Here is a 20,204-nt window from a genome sequence, read left to right as displayed (position 1 = left end):
TTTTGGATTAGAAATAAACTTTCACAAGTAAGTTTGTTTGTGGCATTACATTTGCTGTTCAGCAGAAAAACGAGTTTTGCTAAACTGAAAGCACTCAGCAGGTGCAAAAGTTCAAATTCATCATTAGTAACCATTCCCTGTAGTGCTTCCTGACTGGGGCCCCTCCAGAGTTCAGTTGCTAGTTGCAACAATTGTATGACCCTGCTCTGAATCTCACAGCCGGATCATAGAATAGCTACAAGTAGGCCACAAAGGGCCTGGAAAAACAAAATTGCACTGCAACAGAAAGCAAATTACAGATAAGGGAGCAGGTGCCAGACTGGAATTTTAAAACAGTGACACATTAATAAATCAACCCCAAATTAATTCATGTCAGTTGAAGCAGGGCAGGTGTGCTTGCTTTTCCCCCCCATAATCTACAGTGATGATGATGAACCAGAGGGTGGCATTGATGTACCAGAGGGTGGCATGGGTGAAACAGAGGGTGACAGTGTTGAAACAGAGGGTGCTGTGAACCTGTGATGATGAACCAGACGTAGAAACAACATAGTCGCGACCGTTGCGTGCCGACAAGTAAGTTCGCAATTGCGAACTGGTACAAAATCCTTGCGAACTGGCAGGAACCCTTCAGAACACTATGAAAACAAAAAAATCCGCAAATTCGCGAGAATTCGAGGATTTTGCAGATTGCGAGTTCGCAAATACGCAAATTCGCGAACGCCAGATTCGCAAAATTCTCCAATGCTTACAAATCAGCCTTGACCCTGTGCCTCATGGGAACAATCCAGCCCGAACTGCCAAGCCATGTCTTCCCTGGACCAGAATCAAGCATCCTAGGACCGGTTTCTGGCTATCAGCCGTCATCAGCCAGAATAGCTTGACTCCAGTGGTGTGGAGAGCATGCGACTCACGTCTGAGCATACCTTTCCCAGTCGGGGTAACAAATGCAAAAACAGCAGTTTATGGACAGAATGCAGAACGATGTCATACATTCACCCCAGTGCAGAGATCTGGGCCTAAATCCATCGTTTTTTTTGCACTCCACACCACCCCAGTACAGACAGGGCCATATGCAAATCAACCTTGACCCTGTGCCTCACGGGGAAGAGTCCAGCCCGAACTGCCAAGCCATGTCTTCCCTGGACCGGAATCATGAATCCTAGGACCGGTTTCTGGCTATCAGCCGTCATCAGCCAGGATAGCTTGACTCCAGTGGTGTGGAGAGCATAGGACTCACGTCTGAGCATACCCATCCCACTCGGTGTGACAAATGCAAAAACAACAATTGATGGTAAGAATGCAGAACATTGTCATACATTCACCCCAGTACAGAGATCTGGGCCTAAATCCACTGTTTTTTGCACTCCGCACCACCCAAGTTCAGATATGGCCATATGCAAATCAGCCTTGACCCTGTGCCTCATGGGAACAGTCCAGCCCGAACTACCAAGCCATGTCTTCCCTGGACCGGAATCAAGCATCCAAAGACCGGTTTCTGGCTATCAGCCGTCATCAGCCAGGATAGCTTGACTCCAGTGGAGTGGAGAGCATAGGACTCACATCTGAGCATACCCATCCCACTCTGGGTGACAAATGCAAAAACAACAGTTAATGGACAGAATGCAGAACAATGTCATACATTCACCCCAGGACAGAGATCATCTGGGCCTAAATCCATCATTTTTTTGCACTCCACACCACCCTAGTTCAGACATGCCCATATGCAATTCAGGCTTGACCCGGTGCCTCATGGGAACAGCCCAGCCCGAACTGTCAAGCCATGCCATTCATAAGGGCATACTATCAAGCCCATTATCGCCGCTTTAGTGGCAGTTTCCTGCCGCTAAAGTGGCGATAATTTCATTGCCGTTCTTGATATTATGCCCTCACGTTTGTAATTTTATGAGTAGTATTTTTTAGACTGCGTAGAATCCACACTTGTGTTGGAGTCTCCTGACTTGTAGTGGAGTCTCCACTCTCTGGATAGAGAGTCTGCTCTCAGGGCAAGGACTCAGTGGACAATGTAAAGAAAGCTCTATGGCATAGACTGTTAGAACTATGCATGGCAAAAGAACTAGTGAGAACATACACCTTAAATCAATTAATTACACTGAAAAACCATTATTTACTACCTACATAAAAGATGGCCACAATCAAACCTCTGTTACTTAACAACTCATTTTCTCCAGGAATGCTACCTGTTGGCACCCTTGCATTTATGATTTAACCATGCTTTCTGTACTGAGGAGGAAGATTCCTTTTTGATGATAGTCTCATTTTTAGTGGCTAACTATAAAAAAGTGTATGGGCTGCCCTGTATTAACTTAGTGCCACACAGAAGGCAGCCTTATGGTAGCAGTTGGCCGATGGGGTAATGCATTGGGGAGGATGTCAGTACTGTGGGTGATATAAAGGAAGAAATGACAGAATGAGAGGAGATGGGTGATGGTGAAGTTCACTAGGATGGAGGTGACTAGAGCTCTTCCTGGTTACCAACTGGATCCTGTCTCCATCTCACCCCACTCTAGAAGGACATTCTCTGCACTATGGACGGCCATCTGCTACATTGGCAGCCTGTTATAGACAACTGTAATATGGTTGCAAAGTAATACATTAAGCAATATCATCCATGCTACATGAAAAAGGTGTTTTCTTTGTTGCATGTGTGACTATGGAAGCCACTCCATGTTGTTTTTGTTACCATATTACAAATTGTTCTCAAATGTATTTATTTTCTTTACACACTACAAGTCCCAGACATGTTTGTAAAGCAAAAACAAAGGGGCATATTACCAACAACTAGCGATATTTATCGCTAAATAGGCTTAGCAAGGTTTTTTTATCGCAAGCATCGCCGGATATTATCGCAGAGATAACGTTCTATTAGCAACGTTTATCTCTAAAGCGATAAAATATCCGGCAATAGCGGCGAAATGCGTGAAAATGGCTCAGAATACAGCGATATCCATGCATTAACGCCAATAGGGTCTTAGCCATAATATCCACCTCCCATTGGATATAATGGCTAAGAACTGGTCTGAGCAGGAGTTAGCTTTTGGAGATATTCGCTCCTAGCACGAATATTTCCATTGCTACGGCTGCGTTGATAATAGGCGATAGCGATGTTAGCGACTGTTTTTAGTCGCTAATAGGTTGGGTACGCCCACTTTGCATAACATTAGCGATAAATATCGCTGACATGCAAAGCGGGCCCCAAACCGCTCGCCATCCCCTACAAGCTGTCGCTAACTGCTGTTAGCGACAGCTTGCTAATAGGGCGATAGAATTATCGGCGCTTAGCAGCCGAAAATGGACGCTAAAGCGGCGATAATCTCTTATCGCCTATCTTGATAATATGCCCCAAAGTTCTTTGTTCATCATGTGTGAAATTTGTCGGTTTTCTATCTGTTACCTGATTTATCAAGAATTGAAGGCTCATGGATCTATCTTTGTTTGTGTTTCCATAATTCCTGCATGGCTAACTGTACGTCATATCTAAAAAAATCTAACATATTTTAATGGGCCTTTTTTTAACTTTCTATTTTCATTTTCCACATAGAGCCAGGGTGAATCTTTCCACTGTGGCAGATGTCCAGTTACCTGCAACAGCTTGACATCAAAGGCCAGTTCACCGCCAACAGTCTTCAAGAACTGGTAAGTGCATATGCTAACAAGAAATGTTGCAATGAGATCACACTTCTCGAATGACAAATATTCTAATGTAATGTTTGACATACTAGCAGTATGTGTTTTGTGACAAACCCCTGTGGTCACCAAGTTCAAAATGCATGTTGATGGTTTAAATTATTCGAACCTATGTTCTCTAGTGTGAGTGTCTTTTATTAACACCTACACTTAGTTGCTCCAATATCTGTGTACATAGTTGCCCCAATACCGATGTGTCGCCCTAATTTCAGCTTCTGTCAGGAAAATGTCCTTCATCACACTCGCACTCAAATTGATATCTGTGCCATCACTTTCACTAATACATTGTTTTATGTTTCTGCTTTTGTTTTTATTTTGAATTACTAATAAATGGAAAAATAGTCAACCTTTGACTTGATTTTCAAGCTGCTGGATTTAGGAATTCTTTGTCCATTCCAACCTCAAGGACCCAGGTTCAGCAGCTGACCTCATGGGGGTATCCAAAACACACAGATCGGTGGCTGCTGGTGGAGTTGGTCAGTTAGAGGTTGCATTTTACATGTTTCGTTTTCTATTCCCTGCTAATCTCTAAACTATTGTGTGTAACGCTTCACAAACGCCGTATTAAAAGTGACTTCAAACACAGCTGAATATACATTACATTAATCTTTTGTGTTTTAACATTTAAACTTGTATGTTGCTGGAGTAGGAATCATTTTAATAGAATGATTTAACGTCCCTTTCTCAGATCAACAGGGCTAATCCCCAATCAGAATGTTTTCTTACTACTCTGTGGCAGACCTCCGCTGCCGTTTATGAGAAGATCAGGATCTATACAAGATGGCGTAATGGCTAAGAGGGCTGAGAATGCAATTGGATTGCTCTAGCATGGACATTAAAATGTGGTGGTGGTTACATGTTTCATATTAAATAAATGCATTGCGAAATATAAACACTTTGCTCCGAGAAATGAAGAAATGAGAAAATGATCAAGAGAATTAACAAGAAAATATCGATTGCTATTTGTTTGTTAATCTTGTGTTAATTTATTTTTTTTATTTTTTATTTTGTGTTAAAAATTTATATTGCAAACATGGGGCCTCATTTATGAAAAGTGACGCATCGCTGCATGAAAACAGCGATGCGTCACTTTTCACTGAGACATTCCTGATGCGTCATATTTAATGTATGACGCATCATGTCGCAAGAGTTACAGATACGTCAGTATTTCTGACGTATCTGTAAGCACAAAAGTGACGCATTGCTGGAGTGTGTCACAAAAGTGATGCGACTCCAGCAATGCGTCCTTTCACATGGGGAAAGCCCCATGTGAAAGGGCTTGCGTCAGTCTTACGCCTGCTGTGAGGCAGGCGCAAGATTTTGACGCAACAGCGTCCTAAAAGTGACGCAGTGAAATCTCATAGATTCCACTGCGTCACTATTACGAGGCTTTTTGCGGGGGAACGCCCCCTCTGCATACATTATACCTGACGCACGTATAATGTGGCACAGGTGTTTAAAAAGTGGCGCATCTACCTAGATGCGTCACTTTTTAAATATGGCGCAACAGGGCGCATTTTTTACACCGCTGGTGCGTCACAAAAAGTGACGCACCGGCGGCGCAAAACTGACGCAAGGCCTTCATAAATAAGACCCATGGTTTGGATTTGTAACCATATATCTGCAAAAGGAATGTGAACGGAAAAAAATACCAGAGACTAATGAAGAGTATTTTGAATCAATTATTTATATAACAAAAACATAGTACCGTAAGGGCATGTGAAAAGTGAGTCCTCACACATAAACAGGTTCTGTTTGTTTTTCGAAGTTTTTTGAATTTGAATCATGATTAAGCTCACTTAAGGCATAATTATCATAGTATGAATCATCTGAGCTACATATTTCCTACATAACATTATGGATTTTAACAACCTTTGTTCGAAAAATATAGAAAAAAGCTAATAATATATCAATAGTAATTCATCTAAATACTGTTTTAGACTTGTTGTCAGACATTATGATTCAGACTGATGAATTTTACATGTTTATTATCATTGTAATTTGCACATGTTTCACGTGTAATGTTTTAATATGAGTCAATGATGAACCAATAATGTGATTTCAATTTGCGTTTCTTATGATTTGTAGAACAAATATGACACAAATGTATAGTCCGTTTTCTGCAATTATAACATCAATGCATAGTCTGTTTTTAGTGGCTATGCTTTGCATAGGATCACGTGGGGATTTGAAAAAATACACACAAAAAAACCATTAAGAAGAAATTAATATGTTAACAAGGCCAGGCTTGGCGGAAATGCGTTATATCTTAGGGACATGTTGTAAATCTTAATAAATTGCACTAATGGGGGGCGGAGCTAGCCGGCGTCGATGGCGGACGCGTGAGCTTTCGGCTCCTTGCCTTAGCCCCGGAATAATCCTGTTAAATCATCCTAAGAAGTGTCCAATCTACCATAGCGGGCTCCCCTGCACCCTCCGACACCCCTAGATTCTGCTGGGTGCCTTGTGGACACTGGCTGGCGAGCCTCGCCGAGTGGATTGAAGCAAGGCTCCTCGGCGACCCGACGGCGGCGGACTGGGCCTGACGCGGCGTGCTATCCTGGAGAGAAGGCCGGGCGACGTCGCCTGACGTGCGGCCTCAGAGATGGGCGTGGGCGGATTGGTCTCCGGCCGGACTAACACTTGGATTTTTCCTTCACCGGAGCGTCCCCCTCTTGTCTGCTGCCGCCTCACATCGGAACGATTTGTCTTCTCACCCGGTGGGTCCCCAGCGGAGCGGACACTGTGCACCCGAACCACGAGGCGAAGCAGTCGCCATCTCGGAGTGATCACGGGAGCGGATTCACCCTTCGGCGCCCTGCTGTCCCCGTGTCCCCACGCCACAGCTGCATGACGGTGCCCGGTGCTGGAACTGTTGAACTAACATTGCCCAGTGTCTAGTAAATGTGGGTATCACCAGGGTGATCGGAGACTGTTCGTCCGCCATAACGGACGCCATCTTGGCTGCACCGTACCTCCGTCACAGACCCAGTATCTAGTGGCAGTGGATCGCTGGCTGGTGCGTCTCCCATACTGCCCTTGCGGCCTGCAGATAGCGTGGTACCTCTTGGTTCTGGGTTACTCTGCGGCAGGAGTAGAAGATGGGGAAAAACGACGCCTCTCAGGCGAAGCTCTCCTTTGAACGGCGTCGAACGAAGGGACCTGATACGACGGCCCCGGAGGCGTCCCCGAAGGGGGCCACTGCGACTGCCCCAGCGTCCACAGAGCTCAGGGACATGTTGGCCGCCATGGAAAAGGGCATCCAGGATAGCATTGCGTCTGTGGGCTCTAAAACCGACGCTCTGTCGTACCGCATGGACCGCATGGCGGAGCGAGTGGACAAACATGCGGAGCGCCTGGACATGGCGGAACGTCGACGCACCGAAGCTGAGGAGGCCCAGACCGAGTGGGACAAAGATAGGAAGCAGTTTGGTAGACTTTTGCAGGTCATCCGTGATAAAACGGAGGATTTGGAGGCGCGCTCACGCAGGTCCAACATCCGTATAACGGGTGTGGCGGAAACGACGCAAACCGGGAAGATGGAGCTCTACGTTGAAAAATTGCTGAAACTACTACTCGGGCAGGAGGCTTTTTCCCCCATGTTCATCGTGGAACGGGCTCACCGTACGTTGGGCCCACAACCGCAGCCAGGCGCGCCTCCTCGCCCCATCATCGCGAAGCTCCTTAACTACCGCGACAGGGACATTGCTTTGCGCTTGGCGAGGGAGAAGGGTAAGCTCCAACATGGGGGTATGGACATCTCCCTCTACCCGGACTTTACGACCAAAGTACAGGAGGAGAGACAACAGTTTGCGCCGTATAAAAAACAACTGCGTACTCTGGGCCTTGACTACGCGATGCTGTAACCTGCCAAGCTTCGCATTAACACAGGAGGGCGGTCAAATTTCTTCACGGATCCCAAGGAACTCCAAAAATCCCTGAAGGTATGGACACGGGAGCGAAAGGAGTCTCGGCAGAGCCAGGAAGACGACGCTGGCTCAGCATCAAACCTGGAAGAACAAGACTAGAGGGGCTCTGCCGGAACATTTGGCTCTTCCTACCGAGGGTAGGACACGTTCCCACAATCTGGTAGTGCTGCGCCACCCCCCAAGGGGCGGTAAGTCTGGAATACATGAGGGCTGCCAGTACTATTTCGAGGGGCGGCGGCCACACTGTTCGGACATGTGCTTTATGGGTTGCTGGTGAGGAGATCGCTAGGCACTGATAGGGGGGGGGGATCTGATCACTGTTGCATTGTTGGGGGGTTGGTAAGGTAGGGGGGGCTGTTAAACTTGCTTCCCGATGGGCACTGGAACACAAGCGGGGCTGGGACGGAGTGCCGAACTGAACATTTTCATTGGGACAGTTGGTGGTGTGGTACTATTCTGGCGCGCTTTGCCCCGGTGCCTTTGGTTGTGCGACTCTCCAGGGAGTTGAGTATCGAACTGACGAACACGCTGCTATTTTGGGGTTGATGGGGGTAGTTTTTGGGACCTGTCTGACCTGGTTGGGGGTGGTCGGCTGTGGGTGGGCGGGGGAGCGGGGGGTGGGGTCTGGGGACTGGGCTGTTGGGGTTTTTTGCCTTGGGGGGTTTGGGGGGTTTGTGCGTGATGAGTGTGGACTGCTTCGCGGAACTGTAACAGTTTGGGAATGCCGGCTGGCAATTATGAGGGCAAGTGTACTGCGGTGTTCTGTTCTTTCCATCCCTGTTGCTAAAATGGTTCATAGGCTCATGCAATGTCTAATGCTGCAATGAATGTTCCCACATGTGCCCCACAGATGCTGAAACTGATGACCTGGAATGTTCGGGGCCTGAAAAACTTTCGAAAGTTGAGGAAGGTCCTCGGCACCCTACACAGGCACCATGTCGATCTGGCCTTGTTGCAGGAAACACACTTGCCAATCAATAGTAGGATGTTGCAATCCAGGGGGTTGGCGGGGAATATAGTGGCAGCAGGCTTCACGACGCACGCCCGGGGGGTGTTAATCTGGGCCAATCCTACATCACAATTGAAATTGATCCCGGTACATGCAGACACGGAGGGCAGATACGTCCTAGCTAGATGTGTGGGTAGGGGGCTTGACCTGCTGGTAGTCAATGTTTATGGCCCCAATTATGATCACCCTGAATTCTATACGACTCTGTCTGCCCATTGCAGGTCACATGCTCAGCCTGGGATGTTGTATGGGGGGGATTTTAATTTCGTGTTTGACCCCTCCAGGGACCGCTCCGCGGGCCCTGCTCGGCGTCCGGTGGCCTCTGCCACCTATATGAAAGCCGAGTTGACTAAATTAGACCTGGTGGATGTCTGGAGAGACAAACACCCCATGAAGGGCGGCTTCACCCACTACTCGGCCTTTCACAACATGCACCACTAGGATAGATTATTGGTTAGCATCTCCTCCGGTCCTTAGTGGTATTAGCGCATGCGAGGTTCTCCCGCGCACACTCTCGGACCACTCCCCCATTCTGCTACACCTCTCCACTGCCAGGATGGGGATACCGGCCTACACCTGGAGGTTCCCTCCTTTCGCTCTGCTGGATGATGCCTTCCGGGGGGAACTGGCGGAAGATATAGAACAATATTTCGCTACTAACCTAGGCTCGGTTGAAGACTTTTTTACGGTCTGGGAGGCTTTTAAAGTGTTCATCAGAGGAATGGCTATGTCCAAGCACTCCAGTGTGCTACGCTCCATCAGGCGGGAACTCACTGCTTTAGAAACTAGGATAGCGGAACTAGAGAATTGACAGTTATTGACTCTTAGTACTGCAGATGGCCCGGCGCTCACCCAGCTCCTGTCGGAGTATCACACTCTGGCGGATAGAGAGATTCTCTATATGGGCAAGTATGCCACTGCCCGAGTGTATGGGGAGGGGGATAGGCCAGGAGCCCTGTTGGCTCGCATGGTTCGGGGCTCTCGGAGGCCTTTGGTTGTTGAGGAGCTAAGGACTAGGCATGAGCGGATTTTGCGGATTGGCAATCCGCGAATTTGCGGATTTGCGAACTCGCAATCCGCAAAATCCGCGAATTCCCGCGAATTTGCGGATTTTTTTTTTTTTTGTGTTCGCCCGTGTTTCTGCCAGTTCGCGAGGGTTTTTACAATTTCGCAATTTGCGAACTTACCTGTCGGGTCGCAAGTTTTGCGAACTTGTTGTTTCTACGTGTCCAACCTGTTTGGGACACTCTTCTTCATCACTGCCACTCTCTGTCACCACTGCCACTCTCTGACTACTCATGCCACCCTCTGGCCCACCCATGCCACCCTCTGTTTCATCACCACACCCTCTGGTTGTCCAGTGTACATTATTTTCGGCAAAGCAAAGCACACCTTCCCTGCCTCAAGTGACCTGAATTAATTTGGGGCTGATTAATGTGTCACAGAATATTTTTTTAGCTGGCACCTGCTTCCTTAGTGCGCCCTGATTAGTGATCTTTTGCACTTGCTAAGTGCTTTCATTGTTGCAAAATTAGTTACAACACCTGCCCTGCCCCAACTGACAATAATGAATTAGGGGCTGATTAATGGATTTTAACTTCCAGCCTGGCTCCTGCTTGTCTCCCTTAGCTGTAATTCATGACCTTTGTGGCATATGTGTAACTATTCTGAGGTTCAGAGCAGGGTCACATAATAGTTTCAACTGGCAACTGAACTCTGGAGGGGCCCCTCAGGAAGCACTACAGGAAATGGCTACTAATGATGTGCCTGAACTTTTGAACCTGGTAAGTAGTTACTTTCAGTTTTGCTTAGATCATATTTCTGCAATTTCGCACTTATTCGCGGGGCGCGAACTCACGCGAACAGTGCGAGCAGTGCGAGCAAAATCCGCTGCTCGCGGATTTGCGGATTTTGCAGGAAATTCGCAAATCTCGCGGATTGCGGATTTCCCGAAAATCCGCAAAATCCGCGAGCGGAACGGATTTTCCGCCCATGCCTACTAAGGACCCCGGAGGGTGATACAGTCATGGAAGAGGAGCAGATACTAGGGACCTTTAGACGCTATTATTCTGACATGTATCAGTCCAAGACGCAGGGAGTGGAGAGCGAAATGGACGATTATTTGGACCACATTGCCATGCCGTTCCTCAAGAATTCGGATAGGGAGTTTTTGATGGCCCCCTTCCATGAGGACGAAATCCTGGAGGCCCTTGCGAGCATGAAATCGGGGAGCGCGCCGGGTTCCGACGGACTCACGGTTGGCTTTTATAAAGCCTTCAAAGATATTTTGCTCCCGCACCTGGTCCCCCTCTTTGACACTATCTGCGAGGATGGTGAGATGCCACTCACCATGCGTGAGGCGTTGCTGATCACTATACCAAAGCCAGGGAAACCTCCGGACCTTTGCAGCTCGTACAGGCCACTTAGTCTGCTGAATGCAGACGCAAAGATCTATGCCAAAGTCCTTGCTAACCGGCTGGCTCTATTAGTGCCAGAGCTGGTCGCTCCGGAGCAGTCTGGATTTGTCCCATGCAGAAATTTAACCTACAATATACGCACGGTGCTGGGCACGATGCAACATGTCAAGCAGGAGAACCGTGCGCTGGCAATATTCCTTGACATGGAAAAGGCGTTCGACTCGGTTGATTGGTCTTTCATGATTAGAGTGCTACGGAAGCTGGGCCTGGGCGAACCGTTTCTGCAGAGAATTGGGGCGCTGTACCATCGACCGCCGGCCAGACTGCGGTTGGGAGACAGAGTGTCGGAGCCAATCTACATTGGCAGGGGGACTCGGCAGGGCTGCCCTCTGTCGCCGTTGCTCTATGCACTGGTTGCGGAACCCCTTGCTTGTGCTATACGGGAGTACCACAGTCTGGAGAGTATAAGCTTTCCCACCTATAAAATAGGGATCTCGACGTACGCTGATGACACCTTGCTGTACATCCGGAACCCGGAGTCTAACCTGTCGGCGGTTCTTCGGGAGGTGGTCCGTTTTGGATCACTCTCGGGTCTGAGGGTGAATTGGGACAAGTCTATCGCTTTCCCTCTCACCCCGGTGACGCAACCCTTTGACATGGAGTACCCACTGCAGTGGACCACCGACTCGGTCCGGTACTTGGGCATCCGCCTGCACACTGATCCCGAGGTCCTGGTTAGGGACAACTACGGAGTTGCATTCAATAAATTGGTTGACGATGTTGATGCCTGGGTTAGACTCCCGCTCTCCCTCTTGGGCAGGATCGCTATTATGAAAATGATAGTGCAACCCCGATTCCTGTTCCTTTTCCTTAACTTACCAGTGGTTCTGTCGAGATCGTTTTTTAGACAACTTACGCAAGTCATTATCCGACTGGCCTGGGGCGACAAGCAACCAAGAATACGGTGGGCGACTCTGACTCTCCCCTGTGAGATGGGGGGTTTAGGGGCTCCGGACCTAGAGCGCTACTACCGAGTTGCGCAGGCTTCTCACCTGCACTCGTAGATTCACGGTGATGCACGCACGCCGCACCTCATTCTGGAACGGTTGTTTGCAGACCCGCTCCCCCTGCCTGCCATGATCTGCCTCCCGACAGATCGATCAATCGCACGGATGGACTCTCTTAAAGCGACCAATCATGCCTGGCACTCCCTGATGCGATCTCGCGGCTGTGATCTTCTGTACTCCCCATTGATGCCTGTAGAATGGGCCCTCTGGCTGAACCCATTGGGCGAGAAGGGAGTGGTCGAGGCCTTGCGTGCTCTCGGCATAGTGAAAATGGAGGATTTGTTCTCCGAAGGTACTTTGAAGACCTGGGATCAACTTACTCCCACAGACTCGGGCCCCTCCTTGCTGCAGAAATTCCAATTTCACAGACTCCGCTCTGCGTTCCGTGAGGTCCTGGGCTCTTCCATGGAGGAGCCTGAGGAGGTCCCTGAACTCACCCATATCATTAAATCCAAATCACCTGCAAAACTGATTTCACAGGTCAACAGGTTGGGAGTGATGCATCAGCGCCCACAACCCTCTAAAGCTAGAGCAGCCTGGCAGGACGATCTGCAAACCCCCATAGATGACGTCATGTGGCGGTACTGCTGCTCCAGCACGCGTAAGATCTCCCTGAACGGCAGGCACAGGCTGGTGCATTTCAAATTCCTACAGCGGGTGTACTATACCCCCGAACGACTGCACCGCTATGGCCTTCGCCCCTCTGCGGAGTGTGAGCGCTGCCGAACATTAGTGGCTGACTTTTTCCATTTGGCGTGGCTTTGCCCCGGTGTACAGGCTTTCTGGGGGGAGGTGTTTACGGAACTTGACCAGATTTTGGGGGAGACCCTGCCGCGCACTCCGGCGCTTGCGCTCCTTGGTTACTCTAAGCCGCTGGCACCTTCTCTTCGCCGGCTGGTCGATATGGCCCTGCTGTTGGCCAGGAGGGTGGTTGCAGCCTGTTGGATGCGTGGACCCCTACCTGCCAAAACGAGATGGTTGGGGGACCTACAATCTGCACTCAAACAGAGTTGTACAACGAATTGTTACCGCCCAGGAGTAGGCCAAAGAATTTCTGGGACCTTTACAAGGAACACCTGCAAAAGGGGGAGGATGGCGACTCTGACACCTCCGAAGTAGTTGATCTCCAAGACTGGGTGTTGGAATAGTGGTTTGAGTGCATGCGACTCTTTCCCCAAGGGGCGTGGGGTGGGGCGAGTGACGGGGCGGGAGGGGGCTGCACTGAGGTTCTTGACTCTTGGGTCGGTTGGGGGTGACACTGGGGGGGGCAATCCACTTACGGTGGGATGGCGCGGGACACATGGCAGGCACACCTTGGGGTACTCATGACTGAATGGCGTTAGTAGTTCCACAGCCACACTCAAGGGGGGAGGGAGTTGGGATGTAGTTGGGGTAGTTTCCATTGACCTTATTTCGATACAAGACCTTATTTCCGCGATTGCAGTTGGGGATGGCCAGTTGACATACTGTTCTAATAGCTGCACACGAAGGAGCATCACTCTTGGTTATACTGGAATAGCGTCACTTCACCACGCCGCCGGGCCTCCGGGATGCCGGCAATAAGGCTGTGTACAGTACTCCTTGTTTATTGCTCACAAGTTCCTTGTGTTGTGTGAAACAGGGCGATGTGAAACTGTAGAGACTTGGTGATGTCAATGGCTTTGCTTTCAATAAAGGTCTTTTAAAAAAAAAAATTGCACTAATAAACTTGGTGGTCACCAGTAGGTAGTTATCTTTAGGACCAAAGTTTCCATAGGAAAAGCATTTTTTGTTTTGCAAATAACTTTGACGTCACTTGACGAATTTCACAAACTTTTCTAAAAAAGCTTCCCCTTTTGGTTCAACTGCAGTGCTGAAAGTTTCAGGGTGATCCGTCAAGCAGGGGCTGAGAAAAAAGGGGGGTCCCATAATACGTTTTCCCAATGTTATTTCCATGGGAATTTTTCATTTTTGGAACACGACTACAGACCAAACCGTGGAATGGAATTACACCCAATTAAGCAGAAAACTAGATGTTGGTCCAGAAACTGTGCTTTATGTGATTTGGTGTAAATCGGTTTAGTAGTTTCATTTGGATATCTAGGGACGTAAGTCCTTGCAGTTGACTTGCGGATCCTACTAAAATTTGATTGGCTGCCAACACTTCAACCAGGAAGTGTGGGCAGCCATCGTGGGATTCAGCGTGGAGCCAAGTGCCACAAAAAAGTTAAAGTGAAAAATGAAGAAAAGTGGGCAGGGTACGAATACCCTGATCCCTAGATATGGTAGGGATTCCCACAGAGACCCCGCTGGGGGTAAGAAGCATTTTTTTTTATTTTGCTGCTAATTCATGGGTGGAAAAATGGATTTGAGGCAAAAGTTAAAAAAATAAGATGTGCAGTCTCCCATGTGTCTTTTATAAGAAGCCCCGGGTGGGCCAAATCCCAGAGTTGTTTGTTAAAATAGTGTGGGGAAGGCCTGTATGGTCTCCCCCGCAGCCCTGGGGACTGCAACCTACCTGGAACTTTATGCATTATTGAAAGTAGGGTGCCGCATGGACACCCCACAGCCGCAGGGACAACAACCTCCCCAGGGCAATTAATATGAAATGTGGGGGGCCTGCACGGCCTTCCACAGCCCTGGGGACTGCCACCTCCCAGGGCTTTATGCATTATTATAAGCAGGGAGAGCCATGTGGACCCCTGCATCTCCCCAGGGGCTTTAAATTTAAATAATGCAGGGGGCTAGCAGACCCCCCTCAGCCCCTGGGACCACCACCACTCCGGGGCAATCAACAATGAAATGTGCCCCCCCCCATGACCCCGGGGCCTGCCACCTCCCTGGGCAATTACGATAGAAATACTGAGAGGGCCTGTGTGATCTCCCCACAGCACTGGAGACCGCCACCTTCTTGAGGCTCAAATAATATAGAGGAGGGGGTGTGTTATGGACAACAGGCCCCGGGGACCACCACAGGAATGTTTACTTCACAAATCAAACCGTCATACATACAAATGTTACTTAATAAGAATAATTTGGATCTATCAGACCCCAACAACAACAAATGTCCACCTTTTCCCAGATCTCAAAACATCTGGAGGAAAACTCATTGCTATGTGATCTAAAAAGAGGCAGTAAACCTGCTCTGTTTTACAATTGGGATGACCTGAAAACTACAGTGAATATAGAGGGAGCGGCAGTACAAATCAGCTTGGATCTGTCAGCTGCATTTGAAATCTTAGTAGGCAGACTACATGATATGGTAATCAAATAATATAACTGTCTCAATTTACTTTTATCTTATAGCTATGTAAACCCTGCTGTAAAGCATAAAGCATTTGGAGAGGGATCCCACAAGGATCAATTGCCTCACCCTTTTTGTTCAATGACTACATCAAACTACTAGAACTCATCAACTACGCTGATGATCCCCAGCAAACTATCAAACTGGATAAACCAAATGGCCTTCATCTCTCAAAATTAGGTGACTGCCTCAAAACCATGGACTAACAGATGATAAAAAATCACCTAAAACTCTACACCTTAAAAACAGAAATCCTAAAATTCAGCAAAATTAAAAGCTAGATTTCACTAACAAAGTGGCCAGATGAACTAGGAACAACCTTCTCTGAGGTGCATAACATACGTTTTATCTTGAATTCAGCCCTTTCAAGGAACCCACCTGTCAACAAATTGACCAAATTGACATTCCACACCATGAGGGAACACTGATTTATCTTAATTAAGCTTACATTTCTGCAGAAGATCAAAGCAACTACCTCAAGCATCTTATTGCACCTGAACCATGGCAGTTTACTATAACATGGATTATAAATATTTACTTTGAGACACCTGCAGGGATTTTAAAATGCAGCAGCAAGACAACTTCTCTGCACTGTCTGCCTGTTAGCAGATCTTAATTCAAACTACTGTGCATAACTCATAAGGCAATAAAAAGCAAATGGAAAATATGTTTACAGATGAAACCCAAGACGTACTCCTAAAGAAATGATACTGTGACCCAGATTAGGTTTACAACGAATTGCTCCACCATATGTTCAAACAAACTGCTGGCGGTACATCTGATTCCATCTAAAGTGTGCTACACTCTGGAATTCAGTCCCAGAAAAGACATGAGCTGCTAACATCACTTGGGGTTTAGAAAGTTGCTGAAATCCACCTAATGATCCTTACAGTATAGAAGAGGGTAAGGTTTTCACTATCAAGAGAAAGTGGGGATTGATTAAGGCACCGACAAACTAGAAGAATTGCACAATCCTTAACATGTACTAAAAGTTACACTGTTCTAGATAAACACATCTAACACATCATTAGGAAAGGCAGAATGCCAGTCTTCATCTGGAAGCAAAGATGAAGTCCTTTTTCTACTACACACCTAACATATATCTAAACAGCAACTATGAAATTCAGAAAACATGTGATACTCCCATAATCTGAGAGATACAACTCTGTAATTACAAATAAAAAAAACAATAAAAATGTATTCTTGTAGTACCTAGCATAACACAGCATTTGAGCTACTATCAACATGAATAATTGCTTTATTTCAAACCAGTAGTAAGTGAATCCGTGTCCAGGGTCGGATTGGCAGGGCGGGCAATTGGCCGGTGCTATAGGGCCAGCTTGTGGCCACATATTAAGCTCATTGAGGTATATTATAAGGGTGTTTATCTCGGCTTTTTTGGCCTTAAAAGCCAAGAAAGCGTAGATAAAATTATCTCCCTATTACCAAGCTGTCGCTAACACCAGTTAGCGACAGCTAGTAGGAGATAGCGACCATCTTGGGCCCCGCTTTGCATGTCAGTGATATTTATCACTAATGACATGCAAAGTGGGTGTGCCAAGATGTTAGCGACTGGAAACAGTTGCTAACATCGCTATCTCCTATTACCAAATTTTGGAGATATTCGCGCTAAGCACGAATATCTCCAAAAGCTAACACCTGCCCTGAGCATTTCTTAGCCATGTTATCCAATGGGAGGTGGATAACATGGCTAAGAGCATTAGCTCGGTAATGCATGAATATCGCTGACTTTTCAGCGATATTCATGCATTGCGACCGATTTTTATCGCATTTGCGATAAACCTTGGTAATACTAAGGTTTATCTGCGATAAAAATCGCTGCAGCTTTGCGGTAAATTTTTGTCTCTAACCAAGCAATAGCGATAATTATCGCTATTGCTTGGTAATATGCCCCATTAATTGTTATTTGCAGACCGACAATAGGGCGTCAGGAGGACATGCCTCATGTGGTGCACCTCCTTCCATCCCGGGCCCCAGAAAGTCGGTGAGCCTTTGAGATCAGTGGCCTTTTGAGCAGTGCAATTAACAAGACTCCGACCACCCAGACAAACCTCAGGTGTCTGCTGTCTGACGTTAGGAGTTTCATTCAAATACTGTGCAATGGAATGAGAGAAAAAGCAAGAAACACAACTTTCAACTAATTTTGCAATTTAAAAACAAATCTGACTCGAATACGGATGTCTTTTTCGGCTTGAAAGGAGGCGAATTGAAATTGTGGGCCACTTTTATTTGGGTGCTCGGGCCAATTTTTCACCCAAATCTGACCCTGTCTGTGTCTGCCCATGTCTCCTTCTGTCCTATACTTTTGAACTCCCAAAATAAATCTTACTGAGCTCTTCCCACCAGAGTCACTGACCCAGGCTGTGTTAACATCACCTACATACGCTTGACCGTATTCTCTTCGAACAATACTGCTTTCTAATAACACGGTATAGTAAGATTATTATACAATGGCATAGCACCCATCCCCTTTAATCACATAATAGCAATAAGGAACGCAAATAAAGATATATTTCTCTAAATCACATGTATCATTAACAGCAATATTCATCTAGACTATAGCCTGGATGCAAAAACTGGTTTACTTCCTCTAATGAAGTTGCATAATATACTACTGATTGCACCACTTACATTTTAGACTACAAAATTAACTATAAGCTCCTCAGAGTAGTGTGCTGTCCATCAAAACGCTTCAACGCCTCACTGGGGGTATTAAGCGCTTTAAAAATCTACACTCCAGTACAAAATATGCTGCAAATAAAATGTTCTTGTTAAAAAAGAAACCTTCTGTCTACACCGTACTGGCTTTTCACTAGAGCTGGCCTACAACATTGTGCTAAGGAAGCAGTAAATATATATTTTTATAGCGGTGAGCACTTCAGAGACACTTTCTAAAAGTTGGAAACACAGAATGTTCTTTTATAGTGTGACAGATTATTCCATAGGGACGACGAGAAATGGAAATGAAAAAATCTGTTTGGACTTTCTCTGTACCGAAACAGACATGGCTGTAGCTTTGACAGCACATTTCTCTCAGAGGAGCAGCTGTATGTCAAACTAGGTTGTATAAAACAAGCAGAAAAAAGCAGACAGATAAAAGATAGTGCGGACCTTTCTTCAGCTCAACATAAAGCCCCAGAATATGAATATTTTGAACTGGAATGACAATCAGGTAGGTGCAAATCATAGTTTAGTGTTGCAGACATCTATAAGACGAAATGCTAAAATATACAGGCTCTTGAAGGAACGTAGCAAGTGTCATGGGCTCTAATGCAAGTGATGAACATTCAGCCAGATTAATGAAGCTAAATTGCGATCGCAATAGCTGCGAATAAGCAATTGTGATCGCAATTAACAGAAAAGCAATTCATCATGTCAAAAACACAGAATTTGCGAAATCGCAAAAATAAAATTGCGAAATCGCAAAATAAATCGCAGAATCTAGGAGGAACCCCTATAGCAAATCGGAAATAGCGAGAATCCACGGAATCTGCGATTATTATGCGATTTCGCTAAATATTTGCAAACGCCATTCATGAAAACTCGCAATTAGCGAAAATGCTGAAAATCTCTATTTGCGAGGCGCAATTTAAGGAGAACCAAAAGCATGTGGTAACCATAAAGAAAAAAAAGAAAAAAGAAAGAAAAATAACTAACGAGCCACAGGTGCAGTGCTGAACAAACACACTTAAGGAAACACAGTACTAGCATGAGGACTCACACAATGCCAGGACTCTACATGGTGGTCAGGCGGCGTAGGCTCCAGGCTGCAGCATGGAACAGACGCAGGATCCAGGAGCAAATATTCCGCCGGCGGGTCACCCTGCTGGGCCAAACTGCGGAGCAAATTTACTCTAAGTACCGCCTGAATGGGCCAATGATCATAAAGCTGATCCGGGACCTAGACCCCCTGATGTAGCACCCAACAAGGAGGACCAATGCCGGGCCCCCCATGTCCAGGTCTTGTGCAGCCTGCACCTACTGGCCTTCGGAAGCTTCCAGGGGATAGTCGCTGTTGCAGGGGGATATCCCAGAGCACCATGTCCCGCTGCCTAAGGAGTTTCCTGGAGGCTATGCTGACCCAGCTACACTACTACATCTCATTCCCCACCACCCAACAGGATATGAATGAGACCAAGCTACATTTCTACAACGTTGCGCATTTCCCACATGTAATCGGATGCATTGACTGTACCCACATCCACATATGCGCACCAGCACAAACGGAATACATGTACCGCAACCGCAAGTCCTACCACTCCCTCAATATCCAGATGGTGTGCAACGCTAAGACTTACATCAAGGACATAGTGGCACAATACCTGCGGAGCACACAAGACTCCTTCATAATTCGGCACAGCGGCATTCACACACGACTGGCATGGGGAGACTTTGGCGAAGGACACCTACTAGGTAAGTACACATGCCCCCATATAGTACTCTGTGATCATGTAGCTGCACAGAACAAGCACTCACCCTCTGCTCCTTTCATTTAGGTGAAGGCGCCTACGGTCTCCGTGAGTACCTCCTCACCCCATACCTCAACCCTGCAACACCACAGTAACGGGGATACAATGCTGCACACATACGCACAAGAAATTGCATTGAGAGGACATTTGGCCTTTTGAAGAGCAGATTCTGCATACTTCACAAGACTGGTGGGGCCATCAAACACGATAATGTCCCTTCCTGCACATAAACAATCTGAAATGGCATTTTGAAACTTAATGCAGTACACATAGAAATTGCAAAACGTTTTTCTTTTTTTAATGA

Source organism: Lissotriton vulgaris, chromosome 4_1 (genome assembly GCF_964263255.1).
Source record: "Lissotriton vulgaris chromosome 4_1, aLisVul1.2, whole genome shotgun sequence".
In the NCBI taxonomy this organism is placed as follows: domain Eukaryota; kingdom Metazoa; phylum Chordata; class Amphibia; order Caudata; family Salamandridae; genus Lissotriton; species Lissotriton vulgaris.
This window is presented reverse-complemented; position numbering follows the sequence as displayed.